General features: G+C 41.5%; 1 protein-coding gene across 12 annotated transcripts in view; it reads right to left on the minus strand.

The window, feature by feature from the left end:
- The window catches only part of kcnq1.2 (potassium voltage-gated channel, KQT-like subfamily, member 1.2), a 172674-nt gene that overhangs the window by 67038 nt on the left and 80844 nt on the right, over positions 1 to 24792 (minus strand). The gene's annotated exons all lie outside the window — the stretch shown is intronic.

A 24792-nucleotide genomic window follows, 5' to 3' on the forward strand; every position in this document is an offset into this window, starting at 1 on the left:
ACCCATGGTTGCTAGGAAGACAGCTTATCAAGATTGTGGTTGAGTTGAGAACTAAGCACAGTCAGTTTAAGGGGTCAGAAGGTCAGAGGTGCATGAATCTGTACAAGTGCTAAGAGGGTTCGTGGTCCAATACATCAGTATTCACCGCTCGCTTTGATACTGCCAGGCATTAGTCCACTGTGTAAGAGTGGCAATTTATTACATTGTTGAAGCACCCTTATATACTTATTGATATATTATTACAGACTTGATTCTTACACAAAGTCAGATAAAGCACAAAGGCTGCAGTATTGTGCATTACTTCAGAGCTTTTATTTAAATAAAAATATATAGTAAAAACAGCTCCTGTATGCTGGGTTAGCAGGACTTGTTCCATTTTTTGTGCCTGTTTCTCTACCTGTCTTCTATTTCTTGTACAGTATGTGACCTTTCAGCCATCTGTTGGTATCAGAGACATCAAAGTTAAGCTGGTAAGCCGCGAGATAGTGTGTGTGTGTGCCAGCAGTGTATCTGCTGAGATGGTGGATTAACAGCAAACTGACGTCATCAGATTCTTGCTGGAGAGATCCAGAGGAAGATGGCAGAAATGAAAAGAGGATGGAAAACAATCAGGTGCAACTCCAAATGTGAAAGCAAGAACAAATTATTAATATTAAAATTATGGTTAGAATTGCATTCCCTCTTCTACACACTCTGGAGCATGTGTACCATATGCAATGACATGCACAAATGTAGTTTCAAAATGCACTGGATTTTTGCATGTGTGTGCTCTTTACTGTTACTTTGAGCATAAATGCAGCTAGAGATAACTTGTTCTCCACTCAAATGGCCTTCAAACACAAAATAAATGACTTCATTCTTTTGTCAAAGCCTATGGTTTTGTATGTAGGGGGTAATGCGTGTGAGTCTGTGTGCTGTTTTGAATTGAAAAACATTTCTCTCAAACTAAATCCCAATCAAAGCAGACACACCCACATGCACACACGTACACACCCTGGACACACAAAAACACACACACCACCGTCCCCCTCCCCAAACAAGGGTCTTTGTGGAGTCAACAAGTCGCTCTGAGGTCTTAATTAGGCAGAGGGACAAGAAAAGGACTTAACAGACAATGCGTTGACACGGGACCATAGAACATGAACATCAAAGGCTGTCAGGCTGCTATGTTTTTTCCTGCCCTCTATGCAAAGCCTGCCCAAGCTATAGGAGGAAATGCACTCAAACAATACCAAACATAAAGAGCATGAGGCCCTATTTTGGAAAAAAAAGTCTACCCCCCACCCCCTTGCTCTTCATCGTCGATGACGAGAAGGATGTGTTTTTTTCTACTCCTTTATGTGTGACTCGGAGGTTCGAGCATAATTGGTAAAGAAAACACATGTAGGAAACAAATAACATATGTGAGTTTGATCGTTCTACAACTGTACCCCCGCTCCCTCCATGCCCGCCTCCCGTTTCCTGCGTTTGACACAAATGCGCACACATGTTCATTGGGTAAGTGTGATAAAAGGATAACACGGAGGGTTTTTTTCCAACACACTAAACCCCCCTCCCCTCCACTCCATTAAACATTTGGCACACACAAATTGAAGGAATGTAATTTCCACATCTCTCTGCTGATGCTGCCCTTCAAACACTTGCCGAGTCTGATTGCTTCCTACTCATCTCCTTCTGCCTCCCCCCCTCTCTTTTCTCTTCTTTACGTTTATTTTACATCTGTGAAGAAGATTTGACACAGTGTATCCCAGGGACTCCTCTTGAGTCAGCAAAGCTCAGATCTCACCCACGACGACTTCAATATATTTTCCATTGTCCTGCGCTGTATGAGTCATTCTCTACTGGGAAGGCTGGTTGTGTGTGGGGTTTTTTTCTTTTACGGATTAAACCCCAACTCCTAGCTCTTCTCAACAGACTCGCTATTCTTCATTAGGTCAACTGTAGAAGTCATGTACAAGCTGTAATTGCTGGACTCGTGAACTGGCCTTGTCCCTCTCTTGAAAAGCTGTGACAGATTTAGCCCCATGGCCTCCCCTGGACCCTTCTCTCTTAATAAGTTTTCTCTTTTTACATTTTCAGATGGTCACTTTGGAGATCTCAGAGTTGTCAATGGCAACCCTCCCTCATCCCCCACCCCCTCGGCTCTTTTTTTGGCAGGGGACCGTCAAATATCCTGTGCTTCCATGGTGCGCTGCAATAACCTCAGAGTCAGTCAGGAGAAAGCAGCCTTAGACATCAATGTGCTACGGTCAGGGCCCAGCAAGACTGCTGGCCTGTGTGTGTGTGTGTGTGTGTGTGTGTTTGTGTGATAAGCTTTATGACTGGTGCTTTGGTCCATCAAAGAGATGTAGCTCTTCTTCTGTTCTCCTCAAAAACAGACATCCTTTTATCATATCTTGGAAGGATAAGATGACTACATTCTTTCAGGAATGTTTGATCTAAAAGTGATGGCATGCCAGAGGGTGCCGTGGTAAGAATTATAAGGGCGCATTGCTAAGACACTATATCGTAACAGCCAAGTTTCCCCATTCAATGGGGGTTTTTAAATGAATGGGCTTCGATGCAGTTCTAACGCAACAAATGCTCCCATGTGGATTCTCCTATAAGGGTTTGTCTGGGAAATTAAACCAGCTCTGAGAGTGGTTTGCTTGCAAGAAGAAGCACAAGTTTAACCCACCTTTGTCTTTCTCGGGCCACCTCCGCACTAAGCCAGCTGAATCTGAAGATGCTTGTTATTTTTGAAAACGCTGTCAAGTCAAGTCAGTTTTATTTATATAAAACATCACAAAACCAAATTTGCCTCAGGGGGCTTTAAAATCCGTACAGCATCCGACCCTCTCTGTCCTTAGACCCTCGATTCGGATAAGGAAAAATTCCCCCAAAAAAACTTTTAACAGGGAAAAAAATGGACGAGACCTCAGGAAGGCCACCAGCGGAGGGATCCCTCTCTCAGGACGGGCCGACTTGCAAAAGATGTCATGTGTACAGAATAGACCAACATAATGAAGTTACAGTGTCCACACAAGCATTTTCAGGTTTTCATAAGATGTCTGTTTATAGTGCAACAACAAAACAATGGGTTAACAGCTAATTGTCCTCTATTTTGTACTTCTATTTGATTTTGGTCAGCAAACATCAAAAGTGCACATCAACTGCTGTGTTTCCATACAACTTAACTCACAATTTATTTGTTCTCATTTACATATTTTTATAATTCTGTTGTCAGACAACTGAATAAAATAGTTATTTGACCAGAGCTCATAAATAGTACCTGTTAACCAGACCAACAGTAATTTTCACAATTTTTTTATTGCAAAGATGTCACTCTCATGACATGCTTGCAGTCTGTTTCCCTCCCTCACTCTCTGCTTTCTGTCATTCTGTCTCTTACTGTGTTTCTCTGACTTTTTCTTTTTCTCAAACTTGACACATTCAGAACCTGAAAGACTCAACTGCACTCCATGCAGTAGGACACAGCTGGTTAAATATGGCTTCTGAGACAGTAGTTTCACTCCCTGTTTGTCTGCTCCAGTTGTTTCCATGTCCCCCTCAGATCAATAGACACTGATCAAGACATGCTGGAGACAATAGCAGCAACCAAGCCACATCAAAGCCCAATGCCCATTAAAAGCTGATGACAAAGAGAGAACAGAGAGAGCAAGCCATGTTTGATGTGTGTGGCCACAGAGAGACACGGAGAGAGAAAACGAGACAGAGGCTAGAGATACTGTAGATTCGCTATCACTCTAACTGCCTGCATTTCTATTACAGAAACACTGTGAAACTACTGTATATTGTGGAAGAGGCACATGTTTGTGTATATACATGTAGGAATGTATAAAGCAAATGCAGACAGATACACAGTGTAGCCCACAGTATCTGCTTAATCTTTTTTTTCTTAACTTTAACAAACAATGTTAAAAGGAAACAAACCCTTGATCAAAGAGCAGATGATGAATTGGTGATATGTACTTTGGGTTTCCATCATTGGATACTATGTTGCTTGTGCAAAGTATCCCTATAGAGTCTGATCACACACACACACACACACACACACACACACACACTGTCACCACATACCTATAATGGTACCTGTGAATGAAAGTCTCCAGTCTTTAAGCTTGTGAAAGAATCCCACCAATCAAAATAATTCCTGGTGGTTGACATCCTGGTGACCTTTGAATAGTCCCACTCATGTTTAATGTTAATGACACACAACCTGTCATTATTTGAGGAGAACAGAGACAGACAGCTCTTTCCCATCACACAGAGAGAAGACTGGAGAGAAGCGCATTTCTAACAAGTAGACTAATGACTGGTGAACTAAACTATTTGGGCAAGGAGGTTTCTAGTTAGACAGCCGAGAAAATGAAAAACTATAGCCGTGGGAAACGCTTTTTACTAGGGTATGAAGGTACCACAAGGAACTAAGATTTTAATTTGTGAAATACAGACAAAAAATCTAACTGCAGGTATTTTACGGATATAGTTTCCATGAGTTCTTGCATAAAATATAGACACTGTTTTTCTTCAATTTCAATACATTTCAAATATTCATTTGATACGCCTATGAATCCTACAGTCGAGCCTCTTAAGATACAGGATGTTCTTGCATTTCCTGCCATTGACAAACTGGGAGCAGTAAAAGAAAAAAATGGTTTGGGACAATGGCTACCATGGCTACAAAGATGTGACCAGGCTAATTCAGGTTCTGAGGGTTAATGTTCCAGGCCTAAAGTGTAGCCTTAAGAGGAGGACGTGGCTGTAACTATTCTTCAAAGTGAGCCTAATTAGAGAGTCGGATAGATTTGGGGTTAATGACCCCCTCTTTGGTGCCAGACCTTCTTCTAGTCTAAATGTTTAGCCTAAGGTGTGTCAGTAATGTGGGCATGCATGTGAGTGTAGCAGGGGAAGAGTTTTCTTTTCTGGGGGCATTTCTCCCCATAAATCTGTTTTTTAAGGATGTTTTTTGTCTATTCAGGTGCACTATTTTAGCCACGCTAGCGGTGTGGCTCTATAGCAATGTCAGTCACTTGGTGGGTCAGTCAACCACTATTTAGGCAAGACTGAAATGTCTCTGAAATGAACAACTTTTGTCCAGCAACATCATCACATAAAGTGTTTCATTTTGAGCATCACAGCCTCCCAAGGCTGTTAGTGTGGCTAAAGACTCTTAGTCTGTCTTAAGGGCAGCATATACACATACACATGTCAAAAAATCTGCACCCATTGTTTTCCCTGTAAACCTGCACACCGGCGTATTTTAACACGCATGATCAATGGCTGACATGCTTCAACTAGTTGAATAGGACGTCACTGTCCTATTTCCCAGTGACAACATGTGTCAGCTCTCCAGAAAAGAAGCAATATTAGTACATTCCCTCCCCAGATCCGCATATTCCAGCTACTGTACCTTAACTTCTTTCTTTATGATATATCCAGTGAGTGCCATGGGCATCAACTAACGTGCGACAAAGGACGAGATTCACCCTCCACTCCTCCACTTATTGGGTGCATTACTTGCCCCATATCACTGACCCTGGTGTGTATGAGAGTATCCCTGTTTGCACGCGTGTTTGTATATCTGTATAAAAGCTTAGCTGACTGACTCGGTCCAGAATGACATGTGGGGAGTAGTAAGCCTTGCAAGGGGCCACACACACAAGTCCACACGCACCAGCATCAAGTACAAATGAAAGCAAGCAGGCACATATATAGACATACATACCAATGCATTGGCATCCAACACTTACAGTTCCTCCCTTTTTAGACCAACATTCTTCAGGTCTAGTGTGTTTGTATGCGTGTGGGTATGCGCGTGCATGTTATGAAGACAGGAGGGCGATTGGGTTTCTCCAGTGGGGGACGAGGGGGTGAGGGGGTGAAGAAGGATTTATAATTCATGGCCTAATAGGATTTGTTGCTGTTTAGCAGGATTAGGCATGTTAGAGAAAGAATCTATTTATTGCTGCCAGTCAGGGGGTCCCCTTGCCTGGGTGGGGTGGGTAGTGGTGAGGTGAGGTCGAGGGGGGGGGGGGCAACCACACTGGACCCTTACAATTTTCCCCCCGAATCATTTTCTGGGATAACCCCTGGCACAGAAGCCCCTGAGCACCCAAGGCTACCCCCTCCTCTCAACTCTTAGTCCTACTACAGCCACCTTTTTTGGATTAAATTGGCTGTTTCTCTTTCATAGCGTTCTGATAATCCAAGCACATGAGCCCAGTGGTTGGTCATGCCAGCACACATGGCTGTTCATCTGTGTTTGTGTGTGTGTGTGTGTGTGTGTGTGTGTGTGTGTGTGTGTGTGTCCAGGGAAAAGACCTGCCCACGTTCAGCCTGGCTTAACCCTAGCTATGGACCCAGCAGGAGATCAGAGAAGAAGAGAAGAGAGAGCGAGGAAGACGAGAAGGAGAGAAAGGAAGAGATGGAGGGTGACCTGTGGGCCTTCTTAGCTAAGGGGCTTTCCTTTCATAAGCCAATCGGTTTAGATTATGAAACTGTGCTCTTTTGCAAAAGAGCATTATTCTTTCATTCATGTGTGGTTGGGGCTACAGTGGGGGGCTGACTGACATTAAAAACTGCAGTTTAATTAGGCCTTTCTACAGCGGCCAGCCTTTTTGTTCCTGAATTCAGCTATGGCCAATGGCGATTGCTGTGTGTCTGTTTGTGTATGAGAGAAAGAGAGAGGAAGCAGAAGGAAGCTGTAGAGAGCCAGTGTTTTCCTTCCCCCATCAATTTGTTCAGCCTCTCAATCAATATCCTAAGGAAGCATAGATTCTTGTTAAACTCGTTGAAAGCTTACGTCTCCGTGTGTCCAGTGGTTTTTAGAAAGTAAAGCCATTAGTGAAAGAATGATGGATTTACAGTGTGAAGGTCCAGTGAAAAGGACTGAGTGGTCTCCGTGTTTGGGAATAAGAGACAGAGAGATGTGCTGTACATATTGTACAAAAATGGAGAGAGAGACAGAGATATGCATTTCATTTACTGTAAACGTATTCAACATCCATTCTCATAAGATGTAGAAAGATAGTCCTGATGCTGACAGTGAGCACTTACAGTACTTCTTCAATGCAATTCTGAAGCTTAGGGGGGCACCCCTCTAAACCTGGTAGAGGTCATGAGTCTCCTTGACTAAACACACATTCACCATAAACACCAGGCTCACAGTTTAAAGCATGAAAATTCAGGTAAACTAGAAGCATATCATGATGGGATTACCACTTTTTTGAGTCCCTTTGTCAGGAGAGGATTTCAGAGGAGGGATATGGCTGAGAGGTCTGGCCAAACACAACGCTGCAAGCTTCTTTCAAAACATAGAGAGGAAATTAGCGGGAACAGGTCAGCTAATGAATAACCCCATCTGTCTCTGTTTATCCCTGTTTAATTTGGTTTTCATTTATTTGCACAGTGATTAAAGATAAGAGGCAAGCTAATGAAAACAGACAAACAAAATAATAAGGTGACCAGTAAATACATTCCTCTGAAACTCCCTCACATTTCTTTCCGTACTTAAACTTGCTCAAATTCTAGTTTCTGCAGTTTCTGCACATCAGCCTGCTTAGTAAATAATAATGCTGAAACTGGGAGTAACGAAAGAGAAACAGAGTGATAGAAAGATTGAGAGAGACAGAGAGAGAAATGAAGTGGTGGAGGGATTGGTAGTGGTAACAGTAGTAAGTCGAAGTGGAGAGGAAGGATTTATGGCAGCAGATGAGGCTGAGAATGTCTTTGCAGACTTGCTTTAATAGCTTCCGTTCCTAGTCCACCGTACAATTAGCACACTGCCTCTGTCTCCAGGCCTGTCCCTGCCTGGACGGTAATTACACCAGCAGTCCAAACACACAAGCAGACAGACAGGCAGGCAGGCAGAGAGACAGGAAAGCTGAGAAAGGCTGAATGGGGTTGTATCACTGGCGCTGCTGCTACATAACTCTCCACTAGTGATTTATTGCTTATAGTATAGATACGAAATTATTATAATTAGGAGGTTTTTCCACTGTTTGCTAAGTCTCTTTAGGATCATAGTGGCCTTCAGCTTATCCAATCATACAACAGCATTAGCAGTTTAGAGTCTCTATTACCAGGGCTGCAGACTTTATATCAGAGATTTAAGACCTGGACTCAAGTCAGACTTACGTCACAGAAATGAGGAGTTGAGACTTCACTAAAGACCTGACTTTTATGAGACTTGATTTACTTGAGACAACAGCAGGCAGGCCTTAAATATTTTAAAGACATTCTCCAGAGATGTTTTAAGACATAAAAATACTGTTTTGAATAATCATTTGTGCCTGATACTGTATATGTTTTCCACAAAAAAGTTAAATTACCTAGTTACATTTTCTTTTAATTAATAATTAATTTTAATGAATGTACTCCTTCTCATTCCCCCTTTGGCAGATGAATGTGAAAACAGCCTTCTTGTGTTTAACTATACCTACATCAATTTGCCCTTTCTTTGTCTCAATCAGCAATCCAAAGCCACTTCTGCCTTTTGTTATAATCTATACCTTTTCATAGTTTCATTCTACAACTGTGCTATTGTATTTTTCTGCCGTTGAAAGCAAACGTTATGTTTTAAATTTTAATTTGTGGGCTTTTTAGTGTATTCTTTCATGAGTTGCTGTTACAGTTGCTCCCAATTCCCCACAAGGATGGTTAAAGTTTTATTATATCTAACCAAAAAGAGAGAGGAGTTTGTCTTTTCTCTTTTTTTCATCTCTGAACAGTTACATTAACCTAATCCGCTCAGACAGTCAAGGGTCAATTTACGTTTTGCCGGGATAAGTTGAGCACAGTGTGGTGTCATGTCAGTTCTTGTTTATGTGCATAGAGAACAGGTGAACAAAATTAGGAACACTGTTACATTTAAAAGGCAGACTACAGGCTATGATCCCACCTCTGAGTGTGTAAGCAGTCTGGGTCAGGAACTGCTTCTTGCTTGCTGCTATAGTGGGATCAGATGACTGTACACTGAGAGTTCAAGGGCCCAGGAGGAGATGAAAGATGATCAGAGGCCTCAGTGGATGCAGGGTCTATGGCTGGTCAAACTGACCCTCCTAATGTTCTCTGGTGAGATGAGATGTGAGAGGGGAGTGTGTCAGGGTGTATTATGGGCCTGTATCACTGCTCTTAAAGGTCCAGTATGTAACATTTAGGAGGAGCTATTGGCAGAAATGGAATATAATATTTATGATGTGTGTTTTCATTAGTGTAGAATCACCTGAAAATAAGAATTGTTGTGTTTTCGTTACCTTAGAATAAGCTGTTTTTATCTACAGAGGGAGCGGCTCCACTTCCGCCATGTTGCACCACCATGTTTCTACAGTAGCCCAGAACGGACAAACCAATCAGTGGCTTTAGATAGGGCTGTTCGTGTTTTCCGCGAGTTTCACAGCCGCCGTAGTTTCTCCTACACGCTTGGAACGGGAGGGTGAGACGAGCGGTACTCAAATGGTTGCAAACTGCAATTTTACAGCTAGATGCCACTAAATCCTACATACTAGACCTTTAAGCGCCTCTAAAAATGTACGCTTTTTTTCCCATCAGCATTGTTTTGAGTGTTATTCAAATGCTATTGGACAGCTGTTTCAACAACATTTGAATATTGTTTAAGGCCCAGGGGCAGTATTGATGTCTATTGAAATGGAAAAGAAATCACCTGCATTAGTTGCATTAGTCTATATTTTTCAACGACACCACTTTTGACATCACTTAAACATGTTTGAATGTTGTTTGAATATTGTTCCAGCATGGTTTAAAATCAATGTGAGTGATATTTGTGTTATTTTTCCAAGTTCTGCAACAGTGAGCAGCCAGATCTGCTGATCTTGAGATTGTGCTCCAAAAGACATGAAATCTAATTTGAGTGGGAGAACAAACAATAGCCAGAACATTTGGGACAATGTTGAAAACAGGAGCGGCTGCCAACCTTCAAAACAGAACACAGTGAACTGAGTGTCCAATTTACAATCCCAGAAGATAAAACTAAATTCCAAATCCAAACAATACACTGAACAATATATATGGTGTATTGAAATAATAACTTAAAGTAATAATATGTCAAACAATCTTGCAGATTTAAGAAATTATTTAAACTCTGGGACAGTTAATTGAGTCCTAGCTTAGGGCCAAATATTGGCACACAAATATGAGACAGATACAGTTGTAACTGATGTAACACTAGCATGATTTAACAACACTGACCTAATAACATGACACAGTCTGCAAGCCAGGGTAATGAATATGATGAAAAAATGACTTCCAACACTACTCCACACTGACAGACAGGAAAAACAGACATGCTGGCTCTGCGCCCAGAGCATTAAATGACAGGCTGAAGTTCAGAAGCATTTATTTGTCATAATACTAAACTAACTTGAGATCAGCTGATATCTGTCAGCATGCTTCACCTAACATTGGCGTGATACAGCACAGAGCGACTGTGTCTGCGATGTTGACATCAAACAGAAAAACTAGGAGACAAAGAGGAATGAGGAAGAAAAAAATAGGAAAAGCAGCCCAAATAAGAAAACGAAGAAGGGGAAGAAGATGACGAAGTGCGGGATTCATCTTATTTTCAAAGAGCTCGGTAATGAGAGCAGTTAACTGAAACGAGGCGCTGGGAACGGGGTGCAAAGCCATAATTGGATGCTTGTCCCCAGCCAATTTTTCAGGGCAAATTATCAACGCATGGGTTGGATTGCTGGAGCCACATTGTGGAGGTGGGAACAGTGGGAGCTTTGAGGGGCCAGCGTGACGCGCTAATATAATCATTTAGCACACTGGGATAACGACAGCATGTGATGGATGGAGCAAAGGCCCTGCATCTGCTGCTGCTGCCCTGCTGACTCACTGAAGAGGTAGGTAGTGCTGCTAAAGGTACGGGCATCAGGATCTGTGTGTGCCTGTGTGTATATTTCTGTATCTGAATGTGGGTGTCTGCATGTGTGTGTGTGCTGAGAGTGAAGTGTGTGTATGAGCATGGCAAAGCCCCCCTTGGCAAAATGCACAGAGCCTTGTCTATCTCTGAGCGTGTGAGTAAAATGATGACTGGGCATGTTGCTTTTGGAAAGCCCGCTGCGCTGTGCCATCTCGGCTTAGGACCGCCTTGTGTGCCCTCCTCTACTCCCAAAAACAAACTGTCACTCACAGCTTGCCACTGACCTCCAAATTTCCAAACTCAAACAGGCAAAAGAAATATACTTTGGATAAGAATAACTTTAGAAATGTAATCATTTCAAGCTTTTTATTTGTTGACAAAGAATGCTATACTGGATCACCACTTCAGTTAGAGATTGTAGAGAAAATTGGAATAATTAAAATGTTGCATGCTGCCATTGTCATTACTGCAGTACAGTAAGCGTCTAGAGTTTATATTGTGCAAGTGTGTGTGCTCACACACCTGAGTTATGTCAAGCAGCCAGGGTTCTGCAAAAAAGTCCAGTTTATTGTCTGCACAGACAATAGTAGGTGAAAGGAAGTTGAGGCACTTTTAAGGACTGGATGGCCAGTTTGAATCATCAGTATAAAAGATGACTGTGTTGAAAAAAACATTTTTGATAAAATGTTTGTTGTTGGGTTTTTTATTAAAGATATTTTTCAGACTTTTGCCTTTACTGGATAAAGAAGGAGAGGGGATGACATGCAGTGTGTTACAACTAAGGAAAAAAATTAGAAAAGAGCATTTTGTTTTAAAAAACATCCAATCGCTGCTGTTAAAACTCTGTCATATGCACCACTATGGCAGGCTGAGGCTTGAGATTGTGCCTTGTACAATTTTGGATGAAGTCAGTTTACAACAAAGTATTTTAAATTTACTACAGCTCTGATTTGTGCCTTTGGCTGACATCCTGACCACACCAAAGGCCAGTGAGGCCACTACTTCTGCAGCATTTACCATGGCAAACGTGACAGAAGAAAAAGCTGATTTCTGATTTTTTTTTTAAAAAGTTGAAATATTCATAAATGGCAAAAACATAACATAACGTAACTATATTATCCAGGAGCCAGCCGTGCTGCTATTTTTGAGGAACATTGATTGATGGAAAATACTTCCAGAATTCGCAGCTCTTCCAACTTCACTATTCTATATGTTTGAATAGTAGAACTGTATGGTAACATAATATATTCAATATTTTCTTAAAGATAGAAAGTCATTCTGTTCTGATCATTTAAATCATAAACCTAAGCCTGCTGTGATATTACTCCACTTCAACTTAATGTGAATCCATTTGTTGTAAAAACAACAAACTAATCATGTTCATAGGTAAATGTAAAAGCTCAGTAGATAACCCAACAAGTGACTGGGTGTGTAGGATCTTAAAGTAGAGGGCTGTATGTGCTATAGTTGGCCTGAAACCAGTCCAGGAGGAAAGAACATTTCATACAGGAAATCGTCTCTATGCAGGAGGTGAAGTAGCCCGGAGCTGTCAAGAGAAGTTCTTGTCCACCCCTGCGTGGTGCACACTGCTGTACTATAGGAAACACAACCTCACATACAACACACACAAAAGCTCATATGTGTATTCAACGCTCCTCTCACAGATAAGGATACACATACTCACAAAACGATGGCCTCGAACACATGCACATAGAAACAAGAGAGAAAGAAAGGGGTGGGGGGGTGGGGGAGAATGGTGCAAGAAAAGGGAAAGAGCGAGAGAAAGGGCAGTGGGAGAAAGAGTGCAAGATAAAGAGAGTCAAAGAAGGGCTTCACAAACAAAAGAAAAGTCAGTTACACACAGGGAGCGAGGAGGGCAGGGAAAAAAAGCACTGAAAAACGAAAATCAGCACAAAAAAAAAGGGCGGAGAGGGAAAAAAACCCTGCCTTCAGCCTCGGAGTGGGAGGAGTGAGAAGGAGAGGCAGCGGAGGAGAAGGAGGACAGAGAGAGAGAAAGAAAAAAGAGATATGGAGAGAAAAAGAGAGCGAGACAGAAGAGGAGGAGGAGGAGGAGGAGGAGAGTGTCAGGGCTAGGGGTGATTAAGCCTGGGGTCTCCTCTCTGCAGAGACACGTGCGCAGACTTAATCAAGTCGACGCCAGCCAGCCACATTTCCACATTACTCCCTGGCCGCCTGCCTGACAGGTCCGAAAGAGGGAAACGAAGAGGAGCTAAAGGAGTCCGCCCGCCCCACACACCCACCCTCTCCTCCTCCTCCTCCTCCTCCTCCTCCTCCTCCTCCCCCCCGTCTTCCACCAGGCCCCAGAGCAATGCCAGAACACATGTGAGCAGCATTGGAGGGAGTGGATGGGTGTAAATTAGGGAGCAAAGAGCAGAAATACTACTGACTCCACTAAATGTAATGTTATTAGCTGGGAGTACCCACTACTCCCCCTGAAATCTCTGCTTTGCTCCTGCTGCTGGTGCAAAGGAAGCCTGCATGACAAAATCAATTTACTTTTTCAAAACTTTTCTTGCACAATTTATGGTACTGTATCGAATGAATTGGTTATTAATTCAGTGAATTTCATCATCAATCATACATCAAGTTTTGGAAGTGTGGTCATTTTTGAGCTGTGGCCTTAGTATTTCAAAATCATTTCTGAGGAGATTTTTCAACCTTCATATTTGAGCATGACGTGAATGTGTGATTATGTTTCTCTTTTAGTTACGTTCCACACAGACACGACCACACACACGAAAACTCATACTGAAAATACACAGTACACACCCTCAACCACACTCTCTCAGTTTCATGAAGTCAGTTAGTTGTTTTGCACATACTGTGCACCTTCTCTTCCCTCTCTTTTCTCCTCCACTGCTCATATTTCACATTCACACTCTTTTTTCTCTCCTCGCTGGAGGCCAAGTGGGTCCAGGCCCAAGGTGGGGTATAGCGATGTCATTTAATAAGCAGCTTAACTCCAGCACACACGCCACAGAAATAAACCTGCACAGGCATCTACACTATAAAAAATGTCCAACCAAGAGCTTTTTCTGTTTTAGTCTGAATCAAAATACCTGTATGTGAATCTATCTCTACATTAAGTGCAATGACATCAACTAATACTAATATAGAAGAATACATGCAGACTATATGATCTAAACTTTCAAGTAAGGGGGGAGTTAAGTATACAGTTGTCAGTGATGATACATTGCTCTTCACGTACAGTGTACATACAGTCCTTGCATTTTTTGCAGCGGACCTCAATGTTATTTCACAACAATGAGGCCTGCTTACAGCATTTCCAGTAATGGGTCAACTTCTAATCTCCTGGAGTGAAAGTCCCTGATTGAGATGGAAACAGAGAGACATTTGGTTCCACACTGCTGTTTCTGAAGAACTACTGAGGTGTAATTTCAACGTATCAACGAAACAAGGGCCAGCCTGTGCCACTCTAATCTGTCCTAAAATTATGCACAGGTGGTTTGGTGATAAGGTAAGGAGGTGTAGATACAGTGTGTATCTGAGCATGTGTGTGTGTATATGCGTGCACACTTCTGTATCCCCTGGCACTATATCAAGCACAGAGCTCAATCCTAAACATATGCATGTGTGTGCGCACACAAACACACAAGGGGGCCTTCAGTGGTCTCCTCTGACCTGTGAGTGAGAGCTAATTAAGTGAAGGGAGATGACAATGAACAAGGGCCTCCCATAGGCCAAGCCATCACTCAGGCCTGCTGTAATGAACACCCACCTACAGGTGTTCTGATCTCCACACACACACACACACACACACACACAAATACCTTCTTTAACAAGGGTGCATTCTCAAACATGCTTCCATATGTACAGTACATTATTAATGCATGCGCACATATGTTAGCAATACACCAGAAAAAAGCAGTTTGCAACATTCTGTATACTTGGTGATACACAACAACACACTGACACATGCCTATATGGACACACGCACACACTGACATTTCAGAGTGGTGCAGCAGCTCTGTGGGCCCTCTGGTCTTGTTTTTGCTGAGGGCTGTCACAACTGCAGCACTGACAGTTCATAAGTGAAGAGGCCGCCATCAGAGACAGGCAGAAACTCACTAACATCTGTCACCTTGTCTGCTGGACATCAAGCTCCATCAAACAATAATCACACATGACTGGTAAGTGTTATGTAGACTTAAAAACGTGTTGTACTGGAAAAGCCACACAGCCTTATTGGATATTTCCCATTTACATATGAGACACCTAATGCCCAAATAAAGTGCTTTTTTCTCTATTGGCAAGGTGGTGTCATCTATCATATATAGTATTTTTGACTTGATGAAGGCTCTCAGGAAACGGTAACCAAATCTACCCTATACGCCTTGATGTTTTCATTTCACATTTCAATTTAGAATACTCTGCTGCATGAATTTTGTTACCAAAGCAGCCATAAAGGATTATGGCGAAGCACAATTTAAATGTATTTCCCTCACAGATTAAGACCAGGTCTCCCCTGCTGACTCGCCTTTTCCATTTTCAATGAATGATTAAACTTCACCATTTCATTTCCTAGAAACGTGCCAGGTTGAGTGCCACAGCTATGCCTGGAGCACAACTTCTGCCTACATTTTATGGGCTTAATTAACGGACCCTAATTGCTTCTGAAAAGAAATAAATAAGGCAGTCGGCGGAGCGCATCCTACTGTTAACGGATTATTTCCTCTCTGAAAACAATAACAGAATGTTCTGGTTTGTTCCCTAGGGGCCAGTTAAAGATTCTCTGCCTCAATATTTGTTACAGACGGGTTATAAATGTAGAAGTCGGTCTTCCTTGAGTCCTCCAGAGCTGTGTGTCTAACAAATGACACTGAAAAAAGATTGAGTGGAATGAGCGCTCATTTGTTCTGAAACGTAATATTTTCCCATGTCACAGTAGTCATCCGTAAAATTAACCTTGGAAAAACATTACTGAAATATGGAAGTCTCTCCAACTTTGATGAGTTTGAAGCTCACACAATCCCTACTGGCACAATCACTATTCTGCATGTAATGAGAAAGGCCTCTAGCCAAAACAAAGGCAGCCCGTTCAAAAGAACATGTTTTTTTCCCCTTCCCTGGTCTTTCTAGTACTGTGACGAGAGGAAATGAGTCTCGACATCAAAGTCTGTGGGGGAAGTGACTCTCTTCCCCTCTTCGGTGTGGAGTTGTCCACTACACCTGACACACGATAGGAACACACACACGTATATATCCAAATACACCGCCTAGCCAGTTTGTTTCCGCCCTCTCACATAAACCCTAAGCATGATATCACCCGATGGTGTAATGGCAGGTTGGGGGCCACAAACATCTCAAGATTTCTCAGAGGTCTGGGAGAAGAGCCATTGGACGTTTTATATGTTGGGAGAGTTTGCATTTTGTGGGGGAGGCTCGTCCTGCGGTGGAATGCAAATATTTAGCTTGCCCCTGGTATAAAATGAAAATTACACAGTACGACAGGAATACCTGTGCAGCTACCCAGGTGATCGCCAGCCTGGCTCCATCCACCAGGACGTAAATATAGTAATTACCCACAAGACTCATGGGCACAAAGGCGAGTCAGTAAAGGAGTCTAAGTGGTTGTTACTGGACAATGATTCATGACTAAAAATGAACTTGTGCTGGCAGCAGGACTGCGGATGACATAACCAATCAGGGAGGCCATGAGAATGTTTCTCTGAGATTTACGTTAGACGTAAATATTTGTTGCTCTGTGATAACGAGCAGGGGATTTATTTGAGTGGGAGACACGACAGCCAAGAGTCGGGTCAACAATACTGCTTGAGGAAAGTAGACTCGGGGTTCACACTCCAAGAAGAAAGCGTGAGTATGTTTGTGTGTGTGTGTGTGTGTGTGTGTCAGTGAATGGGAAGGGAGGGGTTGCATAGGTTCACCCCCATGACCCTTATGTCACTGAAACATGCTCATACATCCCACTGTCTGCTAATGCAACCTAGCTGCAGCTAGTGAGAAAGAAAGGCCTCTAGACGCAAACACCTCCACTGTTTACATAATGCAGTCTGACACTGTGTAAAGTGACCAGTGTTAGTGAATGACAGAGAGAGAAAACAGAAAAAAAGAAACAGAAAACCTAAGAACAAAGTACACGGAGAGAGATGTAGAAAATAGGGTGAGAAAATAGAAAAAATAAGAGAGGAAGGAGTTATGAATTTGTCAGAAACAAGACAGAGAAAGGGAGGGAGGGAAGAAGAGGGACAGTGCCCCCTACAGAGAGGACAGAAAACTCAAACTGCAGTGACCTTGACATTGAGTGAAAGAGACAGAGGGAAAAAAATAGAGAGAAAAAGGCAAAAAGAGCTGTGCATACTGTGTCTGATGCAATGACAGATGGATATTACTATCTCAATAAGAGTTAAATAAGTATATATGTATGCATTTGTAGTTATACAACTTAAAACCACAACAAAAAAACTAAAATGTTTCCATTTACATTAAATGATGGGCAGCTTGAGCTGGAGTCAATAGTACAGAAAGAAGTTAAGTTATTCCATATTTAAACAGATGATGGAGGCTATTTTGATTTTCATGCACACTCACAGTCACAGACATTCATCATCCTTCTTAACGTAGAATGCTTTGAATTATCTTCACCGCATATTTTTTTTAAGAAAACTGACTTTCCTTTGCACTTCATTCATGTATTAAGCAAGCCAGTATTTGAGGCGCAGTCTATGTGTGTGCATATGTGCATATAAAAAGAAAAAAAGACTCTCTCCTCGTATCCACATGTGTCTTCTCCGCATGTGTGCATTTGTGTATTTATGTGACTTATGTGCATGTCTTAATGCTCACTGTGCGCGCGTGTGTGTTTAAATGGATTTTCCAGAGGCCTACAGTTCCAGTGCCATGTGTGAGAGGTTCTTTCCCTCGTATATTGGCCATGACACCCTCCCTCCCTCGCTGCACAGCATGGCAGCCAGCAGCACCTGCTGCACCATAAACACACCTGCAACGCAGTAAAACCATGGAGACGCCCAGCATGGAAAAACTTCACAATAGAATACAGTACAATAGAGACGACCACAGGGCTGCACCAAGACTACACACACTCGCTGTGTACAACATACTTTTTCTTTTACTTTTACTTGTTTTCCATCAAAACAGTATAAAAATGGAAATTCATTTCTACACTCAAACAGAAAGGAGATTGTTCTGAGGACATAAAAAGGAAGATGAGAAGAGAAGAGACATGCTACAGCCCATAATAAACTATACTGCAGAGAAACTTTGTTTTGGTTTTCAATGACTAAAAACAACAAATCGGCCTAAAAATTATATGTGTAGCCTACATTTGGTCAACACACAGTGGTGCTGTACAGCCTCCCTGCTCCTCTTGCCAGCAGAAATCTTGACCTCAGAGTTTTCTTTATTCTGGACTCCTTGTAGTTTTGGGGCTGGCATTCGGACTGTTCTAACTCAATGGAGATGAAATGGCTATTGAAACAGCTTATTTCCTTTTCTCTTCCCTTCTTGTGTGAGAATTTCTTGTTATCAGTCAAGGAGGAGACATATCCAATCTTCAGAGTCCAATGAGAACTAAGTCAGCCAAAATAAGGCTGGAGGTATAAAAAATGTCCTATTTTCTTTGTAGGAAAAAAAGAGGACATTAACCTCACCTTACCAGCATCTCCCTCATGTCAGTAGAGCTGGTTTAGTGAAGCTCACACTGAATGATTTTAGTGTGTCCTTCAAGATCCTGCTTGCTTTCAAATCTGTTACTGGTTATAGTTCAGGCCATAAGTGTAGAATTTTATAGAGGGTTGACTTAATTTTTTTTTTTTAAGTCCACCAAAATTAATAAGCATACCTGTAAGTAATGGCTATAACAAATTATGACTAAGAGTCCGTAGCCAAGCTAGTGGCTCTGTAAGACTGTACTTGGACACAGTGGAGCTAAATGTTAACATCAGCATGCTGACAATGCTAACATGCTAATGTTTAGCAGGTTCACTGTTTACCATGTTTACCATCTTTGTTTAACGTGTTGACATGCTAACATTTGTTAATTAGCACTAAACACAAAGTACAGCTGAGGTCTTTAGTTTTGCAGGTATTTGCTCATAAACCAAAGTATTGAACAATTTGAAATGTTGACCTGATGATAGCTCTGGATGAAAAGTCAAAGGATCACCAGAATCATTAGAACTTTGGGGCACTCCGGTGGCCTAGTGGTGGGAGAGCATACCACGTGGCCGCAACGTCCGATTGTGTTAGTTCAAATGAGTTAGTTCGAAAACAAAAAAAGGCTTGAGGGCGAATTAATGAACAACATTATGATACTATATCATGATGAAATGCGGTACTTTTTCACTGTAGCTTTTGAATATGTTCAGTTTGTTTTGGAACTTTCATTGTGGTTGCAATTCATGCTCACCTGCTACATGAGATGAACAGCTCCATCACAGTGGGCTGAGTATCAGCGTTATGCTCACATAAATTATAATAGCATATTACGGCAGCCCGCTTGGGTAAATTTGGCAAGACTGGCAGTTGACTAGTTTAATCAATTGTAGTATGTGTGCACCCAAAGACAACTGTCAATAAAGAGAATGAGTGAGGCTGATATAGTGCATCAGTGTAAAAAGACCATGGGAGAAACCCAGCAATGAAAAAACCAACTGCTCTGCCCTCCCTCACCACACCGTGACAAAATAGCTTGTAAAGCGCACCCTGACTTTTGACAGCTTTGCATATGAACACACATGTGCCTTGTAACAATTAAACATAAATGAAGGAAAGGAAGGGGAAAAAAAGTTAAAGAGGAGAAAGAAATCTTACAGCTGCTCTGTTGGGGATGATTTTTTGGTTCCTTTTAGAAACTCTCTTAAAGGAAAAGCAAGAGGAAGATAGCTGTTGGGTTCAGTGGTAATGGTGTGATTAATTTTGGATGTTTATTTGAATTTGTCACACTGACAGGACGGGTGACAGGTGCTGAAAGCAAGTCCAAGTGTGGACACTGGATGATGGTTTGCAGATGATGGCTTATTTTTCCAGAACCCCTAACAACTGGACCGAGCCCAGTTGGCTAACTGAAGGCTGTAACAGGACCGTTTCTCTTGCTCTCAGTTTATTTCTTTCTCTTTTTTCCCTCTCTCTCCTTTTCTGCCTCTCCTTTTCCTTCTCTCTGTATCCATCTCTCTCCATCTCACCCTCTTCCTTCCCCATCCACCCCACCCCATCCTCCCGCTCCAACTTCTTTGGAAGGGCCTAATAGGACTCAGAGCTGGAAAGGAAAATATGGACTTAGGAAAAAAAAAAACTTGTTGCCTCCCAAACATCAGGGCTTTGGCCTAAGTAATATGATACAATCATACCCTGTGTCAGTGATAAATACTGTAGGAACAACTTCTGTCATGTGTTTCTTTCACCAGGGAGAGAAGAGAAAATATATATTCCCAGCCTTTCAGTATGTTGAATGTGTACCATAATAGTGTGTGTTTCTGCATGTGTCTTCTGTTTAATGCAAGGATACGTGTCACAATTAACCCCACGTGGAACGTCCAATGTGTGTGTGTGTGTGTGTGTGTGTGTGTGTGTGTGTGTGCCATGCCTTCCCAGAGCTCTGCGGGTCCTCCATTAAGGCCAGTCAGTCAGCTAGTTAGTCATTAGGAGCCAAGTTGTCACTAGTGGGCCTGAAGGTCATTCATCACCTAAAAGGCCCACAGGACAGGGACAGGGGAGCTCTCACTCAGCCAAAGAGACAGACACACACACACACACACACACACACACACACACACACACACACACACACACACACACACTATATCCACCGACTAATAAAGGCACCAGGAGGTTTGGTACTAGGAAGGCAACTTGAGATGTATGCCTGGATAAGACATGAGCCACACATAAATACACACTCTAATAATACATAAGCACACTTGCTCATTCAGATTTCTTCTCTCTCTCTTAAGTGCACTAACATGTTGCAGGTTTCTGTCCCCTCCTTGTGATTTTTATTGTACATGTAACAATATTCGCCACATTATAAAAAAGGCTTTTTAAAGGGCCCAGGCTCGTCAGTGGAGGGAGTGGGTGCAAAGAACAACGTTAATATCCAATATCACCACGCTGCTCAGGGCCCCTTTTTATGATAATTCATCACACATGACAGCATATTTTTTGCTTTAAAAACAATTAAACGGTTTAATTTGCCTGCCAGTCAAGTCCTTGCTGCCCTGTCAACCGTAACAACCCCACGAGAAGAAAAAAAAGTTAATGTTGTCAAAGATAGTAAGCTACAGCTAGTGATGAAAGGAGAATGCATGCATGTGTGTGTTGGTGTGCCATGTGAGTGCATGGCAGTGGGAAGGCTCTGTCTTTAGGCCTACGACCCTTTTAACCTGCAGTTTAAAAAGGTTTTACAGTATCAACTGAATCATCCCCATGGCCCAAATCTATCTGAGCTACAATGCAAGACAAAACACCTTTATTCACTTCCTTTTCATTGTGGTTGATTGTGAAGCTTTGGCAGAAACTGAACATAATATCAGTTTGAAAGCTCCCTCTGCGTGACTGGGGCTGGTGGGAGCTGAGATTTGAACCGAATATATCACAAGTCCCTGATTTAATCTCATAATAGTCGGCTTTAATGTCCAAATGCAAGACATATGTGGCTTCGCTTTGGTTTGCTCACTCAGGCCACGTAGTACAATCTCCCAGGGCAAGACCCAGGAAAGGGAATTTGCATTGGAACTGAAGCGTTCATGCTAGTTTAGTTTGATGCTAATTAGCCGAGACATCATAAGCACCCTTTGGTTAGTAGATTTTGAGGCACTGTTATAGAAGATGAGCATTTAGAGAAATATATGTTTCATAAATGCTTGACAATGAGATAAACGTTGAAAGGGTCATAAAAAAACATGAGATTAAATAATTTAGGAAGATTTTACACCAATATAGTTCTAAATCAAAACAAATGCAATAGATACAAACATTACTATAATATTATTTTGGGCTTCATCCAACTGAACTCTGAACTGCTCTAAAACAAACACAGACCCCCAGTCATAAGTGCATCTCTCCCACTTGTCTTTCTCTGTTGCTAGAAATTGATTTCACACACACACACACACACACACACACACACACACACACACACACACACACACACACACACATCTGCTGCTGGTGGCAGCTCACATGTTCTCCCACACACACACACACACACACACACACACACACACACACACACACACACACACACAGGGCTGCAGCAGTGGGAGTGTTGTGACTGAGATAGGAAGAGCAGGGATTTGTTTAAAGCAACAAACCCAGGGGGGGCCTCAGTTGATATGGACAATGATATGGATCCTTCTCTCTTCGTCTGTTGCTATGGGGCCCAAGGCGCACTAACCTCTCTATTTTCACCTTACTTCCAACACGACAGCAACACATTTGCACAAATCTATATCAAAAATTGTGTTTACTATGTTATAAATATTATATTATTAGAGTATCAGCTAGTAGTGGTGGAAGAAGTACTCTAGTAGTAAATCTTTTACTTAAGTAAAAGTAGCAATACCAGTGTAGATATACTTTCTTAAGTAAAAGTTCTGCATTAAAATGTTTTAAAGTAAAAGTACAAAAGTATTAGTATCAAAATATGTATATATAAGTACAAAAAGTTAAAATACTTATTATGCAAATGGCCGATTTAAGAATAATGTATATTATATTATTGGCTTATAATTATTGATGCATTAATGTGTAAATGAATCTAATGCTGCAGCTGGTAAAAGGTGGAAGAAATTTTAATTACTTTTAAATTTAAGTTAAGTCTTATCTTAACATGTAATAATAATACATCATCATAAATTATTTGTTGATTATGTTTTGTATTATTCATCTGAATCTGCCAAGCAACGGGTAACTAAACATATTAAATAAACGCAAGAGTAAAAAGTACAAAATTTGCCGCTGAATTGTAGTGGAGTACAACTAAAAAGTTGCGGAAAATGGAAATACTCAAGAAAAGTACAAGTACCTCAAAACTGTACTTGAGTACAGTACTTACGTAAATGTTAGCTACTTTCCACCACTGCCACTTATTTACAGTACATACAGCCTTTTCTGCCATGGGCAGACTATGAAAGTCTGAATGCATGAATTCATCACTACCAGCCTGTAATGCTCTTTTCTGGTCTAACCAAAATAAGCCTTAGATAAATTGCAGATTATCCAAAATGAAATGAAGCACATGAAGCTTTCCTTCCAAGTCAGGAAGGAAAGCACAAATTCCGCCTGTTTTCAATTCATTTCATTGCCTGCCTGTCTTTGAATAGACTTTAAGATCCGTCACTAGACAGATTAGCACCTTCTTATGTTTCTGACAGTCTTGTAAGGTATGTCCCTTTCAGATCCCCCAGGACCAAAGCTTCAGTGAAACCTTTTCAGATTTGCATTTACATACTACATCAAATCAGACCAACTTTCAATTGTGTATAACTTTATTGTAATACATGCACTTTGGAATGCAATTTTGCAAAAAAAAAAAAAAAAACGTGCCATGTAAATTAAGGTAGATTGGATGTTCCTGCACTGCCATTCTCACTGATCTCACGCGTACAGTCATACAGTGTAATACATGACTATGACATCTTTCCCATTTAGATTTTTTGTGGATGAAGTTGCTGTGTGCTCTAACTAACCTAAAAAAAAAACTAAACTATTTCTAACAGGTTATGTGTAGCTGTACTGTAGAAGATCATTGGCAGTGTCACAGAATAACAGGGTTGGTGTGTCATTGCCTCTTCTCAAATGGGATTATCCAATAATAACAATCTGGCATGGTTGTAGCCAGCAACGATCCCCTTGACCTAGCTGCGTGGTTTTGCACAGCGTGTGACCGGATGGATTCCTTTATGTCCCCACAACAGGAATGGGACAGACGGCAGTATAAGAATGAGGAGGGGAAGTAGGGATTTCGGGTCCACATCCACTGCTTCCACCTCACTGGCTGTGGGAGAGTTATTGCAGCTACTAACTGCAGCAGCTATCAGCTCTGGTTGGAACTGGTTAGGGATGGTCTACAATAACAATGGAAACGGTGGTGGCAGTGTTGACAGTATATAGATGCTATTGACAATAATAATGAATATCATAATGAGTATGAGAATAATGAAGATGAAGAAGAAGAAGAAGCAAAATAATGCTGCAGCTTATGTCAAGTCAAGTTTATAGAGAAAGCACTTGCAATAGGAGCTATAGATGGGTAATAACAACTGAGGACATAATAAATTCTGACGTTAATCAGCTCAAAGTACAAGTTTGCATTCAGATTTGTGCTGATTGTACAAATCAAACATGTTTAATTGTCCTCAACTCATTAAGAAGGTGAGATTTGAATCCTGAATTCCTGCACACTATAAGATAACCAGCACTGACTATCCATGGTGACTTGCTATGGTTTTTCAGAGCAGTGCAGAAAATCCACAGTCTTGAGAATCAGCCATTATGGCCAAATCAGGGTTAAAATAAGCCTTCATATCAGTGTGTTCCCAACATAATATGAAGGTCAAGGGCACAGCAACGAAGAAGGTCTGAGTTAAAATATAAAGCATACTGAGATTTAGGTTGCTGACACCCAAACAGCCTAAAGAGTAAGCATATAACTAGTCCATTTAAGTATTTAAAACTGATTAAAGAATACTAAAGAAGCCAGACAAAAACAAACCAAACAGAAAAACACAACACAGTCATCATCTCTACATCAAATGTAGGCAGGGCAAAGCACTTTTTCTACTCCTGAATTTAAAATAAACAGTACTAATACTGATAATAATAATGATAATAAAGTAATGCAAAACATGAATAAAATGCATTGAATTAATGGAAGACTCTTAGAATCT

Source organism: Siniperca chuatsi, linkage group LG4 (genome assembly GCF_020085105.1).
Source record: "Siniperca chuatsi isolate FFG_IHB_CAS linkage group LG4, ASM2008510v1, whole genome shotgun sequence".
Lineage (NCBI taxonomy): Eukaryota > Metazoa > Chordata > Actinopteri > Centrarchiformes > Sinipercidae > Siniperca > Siniperca chuatsi.